The sequence below is a fragment of the Cupressus sempervirens genome, chromosome 6, assembly GCF_028749045.1.
Source record: "Cupressus sempervirens isolate cs-2001-9-10 chromosome 6, ASM2874904v1, whole genome shotgun sequence".
Taxonomy (NCBI): domain Eukaryota; kingdom Viridiplantae; phylum Streptophyta; class Pinopsida; order Cupressales; family Cupressaceae; genus Cupressus; species Cupressus sempervirens.
This window is the reverse complement of record NC_143123.1, coordinates 576916882-576926368: the sequence shown is the minus strand read 5'-3', so window position 1 is coordinate 576926368 and position 9487 is coordinate 576916882.

The window sequence follows — 9487 nt, the reverse complement described above, 5'->3', positions numbered from 1 at the left end:
ATTGTCGCGAAAGTTGTTAAGGAGATTTATGTGTTTTTGGGTTTTCGGGCTTTTTAATTGATTTATTTTAATTTCTGGAAGCTTTTCCATAGATGAATTCCTATTTATAGGAATAGCCTGTTTTCGTTTGGGTCGATTCAGGATTTAACTAGGTTGGCTGGTTATTTGCCCTAATCGATTATTCACCCGAAAAGTGAATAAGTATCCAAAAAGGAATTTAATTCCTCACTTCTCACTTTCAAATTGGAAAGTTGGAGAGTAAAACCCAAAATCCTCTTCATGAGGATTTACTGTTTTGTTCGTTGTGGGAGCTATGAGCATGGGATCGTCGCGAGGTTGAGCTCATTAGATCCAGCTCGGGGAAACCTTGGATTGCCGCGATTTTCAGCTACTTCTGCGAGATATTTATTTTATGGTTCAGATTCCCATTTTGCCCTTTTGGCTGTGAGGTAGGGCTTTCCCGTTTTATTGTTTCTGCTCCGTTTCAGCTTCTATTTTTGGTAGTTGTTTGTTTGGAGGCTGAGAACTAGTGTTCCTCACCATTTCTGAATGTTAGTTCTACCCGGTTGGGCGGGTATGAACATTTCCCTATTTTTTGGGAAGAGGGTTTGGAGTTTTGCACCGTTATGCTGGTCATTTTTGCATACAGTGTCTGATTCCATTTATTTTTGGATTTTTGGGGTTTTTGAACCCAAAGGCCAAATGGGTTTTAATTTTGTAATTTTCCAAATTTTTGGGGTTTTCACCTCATTTTGCGTGCTGCCCTATTTTCTTAGGTTTTCTTGGCACATTGTGGGTCATGGACCTTGATGATCTGTTTGGATATCAGTCAGACCACTTTTGCACTTTTATGTTGCATTGGGATGCGTGTCGCATCTGTACTCCTGACGTTGTGTTCAGTTGAGTGATTTTATACCTGGTGTTATGGTTTCCTTTAGACCTTTGCTTTTGTTTCGTGAATGCTAGGATTCGGGTAGAATCCATACTCTCGGATTGAGGCCGATCGAGTGAGTTCATGATGTTTGGTCTTGTTACATCATTGGGATTCGTGTAGAATCCATACTCTCAGATTGAGGTCGGTTGAGTGATTTCATGATGTATGATTTTATTGGCTTTGGGATTCATGTAGAATCCATCCTTCCCGTGTTGCTTTCAGTTGGGTGTTTTCTTTGCATTGTGTTCTCATTCATGTCCTTGTGTTATGATCTTCGTGATGGTGGTGCGCCACACACGAGTACGTATGCGTACATTTGTTGGGTGACTTGCGAGGCTCGATCTTTAGTGGATTTTCCAGAAGTTATGATCATTGGGGTTGGGATGGGAGTATGCATGCCCACGGGCACTTGTCGTAGGATAAGCATGGGTAGGGTAGGGTAGCATATGGAGGGGGCTTCTATCCTATAACTTGGTGACTACTTCCCGGTTGGCAGAGGAAGTTTTATATAAGTGATAATTAAATTAAAACTTTGGGTGGTAATAAACACAAGATAATTAAAATGTGTGGGTTGTGCGCCTTCCGTCGTGAAGAGTAGCTACCCTAGGTTATGCGCCTTCTGTTGAGAAGAGTAGCTGCCTATACTAGCTTGGGCTTGTCGATGCCAAGAGACTCTCCATGATGTCAGTCCCTACGTAGCAGCCTTTTGAGTGTCTGACCAGGACCTGTACTCCTTGCATTGTCTTAGGTTCTTGGTTCAGCCATCATACTGTCTGGCGTGAGTGTTAGCCTTGGATGTTGTGCTTTATGTGTGTTTGTGGTTGGATCGTTATCTCCATCAGTACAGCGGGTGTGGACCTACAAGTGCCACGTGGTTGGGAGGCGTAGCTACCTTCACCACTACTAGGGATCGATGTACAGAGATGATCTTTTGTCCTAGTGCAACCGTTGTTGGATGTCTTCACTTGGTACTTCGGGTTTCGGAGTATGCTTTCTTGTGATTTATGCTTTCATTGGGATGCTTGTATATCATGTTTAGATATGTTAGTTTATTTGACGCATTCCCTTATTATGATGTTTAGCATATGATTAAATGCTGTGAATTATTGTATTAAGCATATCTATTGCTTATTGATGTTTAGCATATGATTAGATGCTGTGAATTATTGTATTAAGCATATCTGTTGCTGATTGTTGTTTAGCATGTGATAGGTGATGTTATCTACTGTAGTATTATCTTATGCTTTACTACTAGCATGTTAGATTTCCTTATGCTTATATTGTTGCATGTTTTTAGTAGTGACGTCCCTATTACGACAGTACCGACAATTTGGTCGGTGGCTTGGGATGTTATGCGCGGGGGATGGCTAGGACCCACGATGGTCTTATGATGCTATTGACGGTTGGGAGGAACCGTGTACTTAGTTTGGTTGTTTTGTTCCTAAGATGTATTTCTGTTCATTGTGATGTTGCTTTTGTTCTTTGCGATGTTTATTTTAGTATGTGCTTTTCTTTCATGGTTTAGATGGTTAGATGTTCTTCATTTTGTGTTGTTCTTGCACTCGAGTGTTCATTCCTCGAGCCTTTGTGGATCCGGTACTCCTTGGTGTGCAGGTTCTTTGCTCTGTTTTGGTCCTTTTTGCTTCTGGGAGTGTTTTCGTGTTTCTATGGGCGACATTTGTTCAGCATGGTGTGACACTTTAAAAAGTATCACACGCCCATGCAAACTATGTCGTACGACACTATAAAGTATCGCATGGCTTCTTGAGAAATGTCGTACAACACTGGAAGAGTGTCGCATGCCTTCTTGAGAAATGTTGTACGATGCTAAAAAGTGTCGCATGCCTTCTTGAGAAATGTCGTATGACACTGGAAGAGTGTCGCACGCCTTAAGGAGAAGTATCACCCTCCCATAGTAAAAAGTGTCGCATAATTTTTGTGAAAAACCTGCGCGTGCCATCAGCGGGCACTTTTCTTAATGATCCGATCTTTTTGAGAGTGGTTTTGGATACCGTTTTGGGCATTCTTTGACCCTATGCTGTTGCATTTTGAATTCTGTCGGTTTCTCTTGAATTTGAGTTTTCATGTTTATGTTTTAGTCTCTTGGGGTTTAAAATATATTGCCACCTCACAATATATTTTAATTCCTCACCTCATACTAATTGGTCCTCATCTTGTCTCCCCTATCTTCTAACATCCATCTCATTCACCACCACCATAGTCATGTACTCTAATACACCAAAAGTATCATCATCCTGAATTCCTACATATGTCAAAAATCTATATGGACATGCAAGAGGCAATTTTTGTGTTGGTCATGATGTTTTTTGCACCTTAGACCCCATAACTTTCACATTTGAGCTCTGATTTGTGATCTGTCAGTTGCTATGGTTTTGTCTTCTTGTTGTCAACAAATTGGCCTATCATTTGCATTTTTCAGTCAATTTCTTGAGGGCACACCCATATATACCACCCCTCTTGGGGCATGATTTTACAAGTTTTTCATTAGTAGTCTTTGACAAATGCTCTAAATTACATTGTATCAAAGAGGGGCAAAATGTAGACACTCAAAAATAGTTCATGTCCATTGTTTAATCGCATTTTCATACTAACTCATCCCATTTTCTCATTTCATTAATTCTGATCTTTTGTCCAACTTGACCATCATTTGAGCATATTTTGACAATATCCTTCATCATTCACACCCCCTTTCAAATCAATTATAGATCATTTTAGAATTGGTTCCTATTTTATCCAAACTTTATGGAATCACTCCAAATCATTTCAACATCATCAAAATCTCATCTGATCAACCCAAAATTATTTCAACATCATCAAAATCACATCTAATCAATCCAAAATCATTTCAACATCATCAAAATCCTTTCTGATCAACCCAAAATCATCCCAAATCAACCCAAAACCATCCCAAATTAACTCTAATCAACCTAAAATGTGGCAAATGTCTCAAAACCTTCATCATTTGTCCAAGCCTAGGTATTGTTGTGTGCCTCAATGCCTTGGCAACCTATAAAATCTTATCAAACCTATCAAACCTATAGAATCTAACCTTGGAACTATCATGTCCCTTAGTGCTTGTTCAAATCTGTCATCTTCATCATTTGATCATTGACATTTTTGAGTCCCTTAGTGTCAAATTGTGGCATTATCAAACCCATTTAATAATATTGACAATGTTCATTTATGTTATTATGATCAACCTTATAAATCAACTTCAGTCCTATGTCATTTAGAATGTCTATTAAATGCCACATGTCCTTAATCCATGTCATGTGTCCTTGGCATGTTATGAATTGTAATCAATCAATCAATTTGATCATGGCTTTGATCTACCCACCATCATCATAATCGATCTGTATAATCATCGCATTTTATCAAAGGATAATATCACATTTATTTCATCAAATTGGTCAATTATTTACTAATTTTTCCTATAGGATTAGATAACCCATAATCTATTCCTATGTCATTTCAATTATTTTCATCCCGCATTGCTAATCATTCTTGTTAACCAACATTCTCAATTAATTTATATTTATTAATTAATTGATTCATCCTTCATAAACTATGGGAACTCTCAATTTCATAAGTCCTATTTTCCACTTCTAATTTCCATTTTATTAATTTCCTATTGTGTACAATAATGAATTTTTAATTCAAATATTCCACCTAGCCTTGACTCATGGACATCATACGTCATAGATCCTCCCTCTACACTTGGATGATATGTATCATATTAGATATATTTTATTCCTTACGCATGACTATAATAAGCCACCTTCGTCATAGATTCTTTTCTATAAGTGGATTTGAGGTGTCATATGCATGTTATAGATTCTCCTCCACTTTTAGCCATGTTGACTTTCACACATCATAGAATCCTTCATTTGACATCTTGTGTCATATTTGTCATAGATATTCTAAGGAATATCATAACAAGTTGCACATTTTGAATTGATAAGTGTCCATCCTCTCATTCATGTATCACCTCTTGCACTTTGGCTATAAATTGAGCAATCTTGCTCTCATTTTTTATCCTTAGAGCCCATTAGGCTTGAACCACACTTCCATACTCTTAATATCGTCATGTTATCATAGTATTTTTATTTCAATTGTGTAAACTATAGGTATTTGGAGCTATATCAAATGGAGAAGAAAGAAGGACATGGGAACTACAATTGAAGAGGGAGTTTTGCTTATATTTGCTTCCTTTATTTCAATTGGTTTTCATGGTAGATTAGAAGCATTTATTGTATTTTGATTGAATTTTTGTGGTTTCACATAGTATGCTAGGTTCTAACCTATTTTCTAGTCCTACAATACCTACACATGTTTGGTCTACAAAAAAAGAAGGTTTATTTTTTTCCCTTTTTAACGATATATAATAGTGATATTTGGCCAAAATGATGCCCCTAGCGAGCGTTTGAACTCACAGGTCTTAAGGATGAACAAGATCTTTTGAAATATTTAAAATATTTCACTTTACCTTATAGTTTGAACTATATAATATACATGCAATTTTTTACTTGTGTGTTCAAAATATGAGTCTCAATTATAACTTTTCATTTATATTCTCCTTCGTCAAACTTGGTTGATCACCCTATAGATGTCACTTGTTGATCTCTGATTAGAGAGATATGCCACCTCATCACCACATGTCATTATTTCACAACTTCGCAACCTTTACCTTTGAAATGGCACTGCCCATAGAGATATCATGACTAACTATTGTCACAAAATTTTGCACCCACGTCCAAAGTTTTTACATAAGGACAACTTTGTGAAACATGGAAACAACCTCCAAGCTATGGGACTTGAACTGTGAGGTTGAGTCTTCAGAGAATGTCGGCTTCCTTTACTATTAGGGTGCACCTAACTACTCTTGGAGAGGAAAAGGGAGAAGGTATGCATGAAAGAAAATCTACCTACTCTAACCTAAGGGGGTGATGCACCAAAATAGAGTGTTCAAACTGATCTCTTCCCATACATGCACTATTGAGCCATCATGACACCAAAAAATATACACATTCAGATGTGTTTTAACCTAGCAACCACATGTACATTAGAAAACTCAAATGAATGACACAAGGAAGAGAAGATTCACTTATATATCATTCGCAGGCCAAAAGAGATATAGTCATGTAGGTTATAGATCTCTACAAAACATCGATGAGACGCAAATAGTTCTTACACTTTCACATTAATGGCTGAAGGAGATAAGGCAGAATGTCATATAGTTTAGAGGCAAAGGGAATTTACACATGAAATTGTAGAGCAATATCAGAGAAGTCAGAGAAGAGTCAACCAGAACAAAATCTACAAAAATTGCCTTTATAGTTCAGGCATAATTGAGATGTCCTCTCAGTGAAATTACTCTACAACCACTACCATTAAGTCCTTCAAAGAATAATCATGGAGATCTAAAGAAAATTTGATCTGAGCACAGATCCAGATGCAATGATATCTGACCTTTGTTGAAACAATTCCCTGAGAAGATAGAAACGGTGCCATTAAATAGTTCTAACTAGGTAGATGGATCGGATCAAAGATGGTGGAGTGTTTTCTCGCATTCATTGAGTTCAGCATTCATACAAGAGTGGTTGGCATTGATCACAATGGATCAGATCGCGTAGCAAACCTCAATTCCCCTTATTTCTTGGTTCATGAATCAACAGGGTTAGTAGGTCAACCAAACTCTACAAGAAAAATAGGCCACGTGGACCAATCAATTTATTCCATTCTGCCACCCTACAAAGTCCCCATGCAATTGACCACACCTTTTAACTAACTGTGCCACCTCCTCAGAACCTTGACTATGATAGCCACATAATCGCCAGCCCAACTGTCCATGCTAACTGTTAATACCCTGGCTAGGCTTGTCGGGACATGTGTTGCAAAGGGGCTTCCTCACAATGTTTAATCTTCATGCAACTCCATAATGCGAGAAATCCCTGATCATTGATCTCTTGCAAAATCAATGATCGTGAAAGATCCCCATATACTGTGTTTGCCCCCTCAAAATTCTTGGGCCCACGCGACACTTATCATACACCTGGCATCCAACTCAGCAACCACCCCGGCAACACTTTGGCAACCCACACAAAAAATAGGTCCCACAAAGAAACGTAGCAGCAAGGTGCTTTCCCACATTGCTTAAAGTCCTCGCATCTCCATATTGCGAGAAAGCACCAATCGTTGATTCGTTTGCATCGAACAGTAATCAAAACCCTATAGAAAAGCACACCTGGTTAGCTAGATGGGCCAATGAGATCTACCCTTGTACTCTAACTTTCTTGATAGCTACCATGGAAGACAAGCCACCATTATCTTCTAAGAAAGTGGGCCCATAATGTAACACCAACCACATGTCACAAAGGGGCATGCCTACTTTACTTAATTACCTTGCAACTTCATCTTATGGGCATGCGCCAGCCATTGATCTAATTTGAATCTATGGTGCTCAGAATTTGTGGCTTCTAAACCTCTACGAGATCAGTCGTGACATCATTCAGACACGTGTCACCAGGGTGCTTTCTTGCATTGTCAGAAAGTCTGTCAAAAAATAAAATGTGAGAAAGTAGGCACCAATCAAACTGCTAGCTCAACCTGCCACACTGTCCTCCCTATCTACAGCTCATAAGAGAAAGTGGACCCACCTGCCATGCATCGCAAAAGGGCTTTCTTGCAATGTGTAGAGGTTGTGCATTTTCAAAATGCAGGAAAGCACCCACTGTAGATCTAGCTTGATCTGTTGACATGAAAAGTTGCAGGCTGATAGAACAAAACATAAGGTTTTATCATTTTATTTTATTTTTTGATATTTCTAGGTCATTTAAATAATATAAAATGAGAAAGTGACCATTGGGTGGGGAAAGCATTTGAAGCTTGAATTTTGGCAGGAGGCAAAAATGGATAACATTTTTGGTGACTCAGGGGGGATGCAAGCCAGCTATGTGTATGACCAATGACCCTATGCATCCATTGGGCTATAGAATCACAAAATATGTGGATTAGTGCACTGTAAAACCCTAACCCTACCTTTGCAGTAGCAAAATATAGAAAATCTTTGTCTCTGCAACTCTACAACTCGGCAAAACACATGTGCTCATGCACTTCTTGGGAAGCTGGAAAATAATAGAAAGGAAACTACTCTAATATGTACAGGAAAATTCAAGCCCTGTCAAAAACATGGTTTTGCTTGCAACTGACAATTAGATAGGGACCACTCCACAATGCATCAAATTTTCAATGTCTTCCTAGTTTTGCCCTGTCTACATCCCATTTCAGAACTAAATCACCCTCCTTGAAGGTTTTGACTCTAGCCTTCTTGTGAAAAATATTTTTTAGCTACTACTTATTTGTTTCTAGGGTTTGTATAGCTTGACTCCTTTTCTCTTCCAGCTCCATCAACTATGCCATTCTTACTCTCATGGCATCATTTTAAATTGGCTCCAGCTGATGAGTTAGTTCTAGAGATGGGAATTCTAATGAAATTGGAAGCCTTGCTTCTCTGCCATATACCAACATGAATGGTGAATTCCCTATTGACCTCTTAGGTGTTATTTTGTTAGCCCATAGTGCAGTCCTCAACTTTTGATGCCAACTCCACTAGTTATCCTCTATAGTTCTTTTCATAATCCTAATCAGGTTTTTGTTGGAGGACTCAGCCAAACCATTATCCTAAGGATAGTAGTTTGAGGGTGTGCTTAAGTAGATATTATGATCAACTGCCCATGCCAAGATTTTGCATTATCTAAAATAATGGTTGAAGGGGCACCAAACCTGGTCACAATTTCATCAAGAAACTCAACAACTAAAGATTTTGTGGCGTCCTTCAATGCAACTACCTCTATCCATCTGGTAAAGTAATCTGTAGCAGCTAAAATCCATTTATGACCAGAATTGGAAGGAGGATTGATAGGGCCTATGAAATCCAATCCCCATTGAGCAAAAGGTTGGTCCACCTGAATGGGATGAAGAGGAAGAGCTGCAAGCTTTTGCTTACCAAAAAAGAAGGCACATTTTCCACATTTCCTCACATACCTATGAAAATCATGGAACAGGGATGGCCAATAGTAACCAGCCCTCATGACCTTCATTGCAGTTGTTCTTGCTGAGAAGTAACCATCATCAGGACCATCATGAAGCTCTCTGATCATTCTGTCAACTCGGTCTATGTCAATGCATCTATATAGGGCTCCATTAAAATATTTCCTAAAAAGGATACCATTAACTATGACATAAGGAATTGACCATAATCTATGCTATCTCCTTTTAGTTCTATCTAACCCTTGAGGATATGCATTGCCTAATAAGAAATTCCTCATATCATCCATCCAGTTCCATGGGTCATCATTTCTTGCTTCTTGTTGCTCCATTAGTATCATAACAACTTCCTCATCTGGTTCTTGAGATGATATCATCTATTTGCATAATCCCTTCCCTCTTACCAACTTGGTGATCTGGATGTCAACAACATATTCCATTACTTTAGTAATCCAGCTAGCTCTCTTCTCACTAATATCTTTTCTT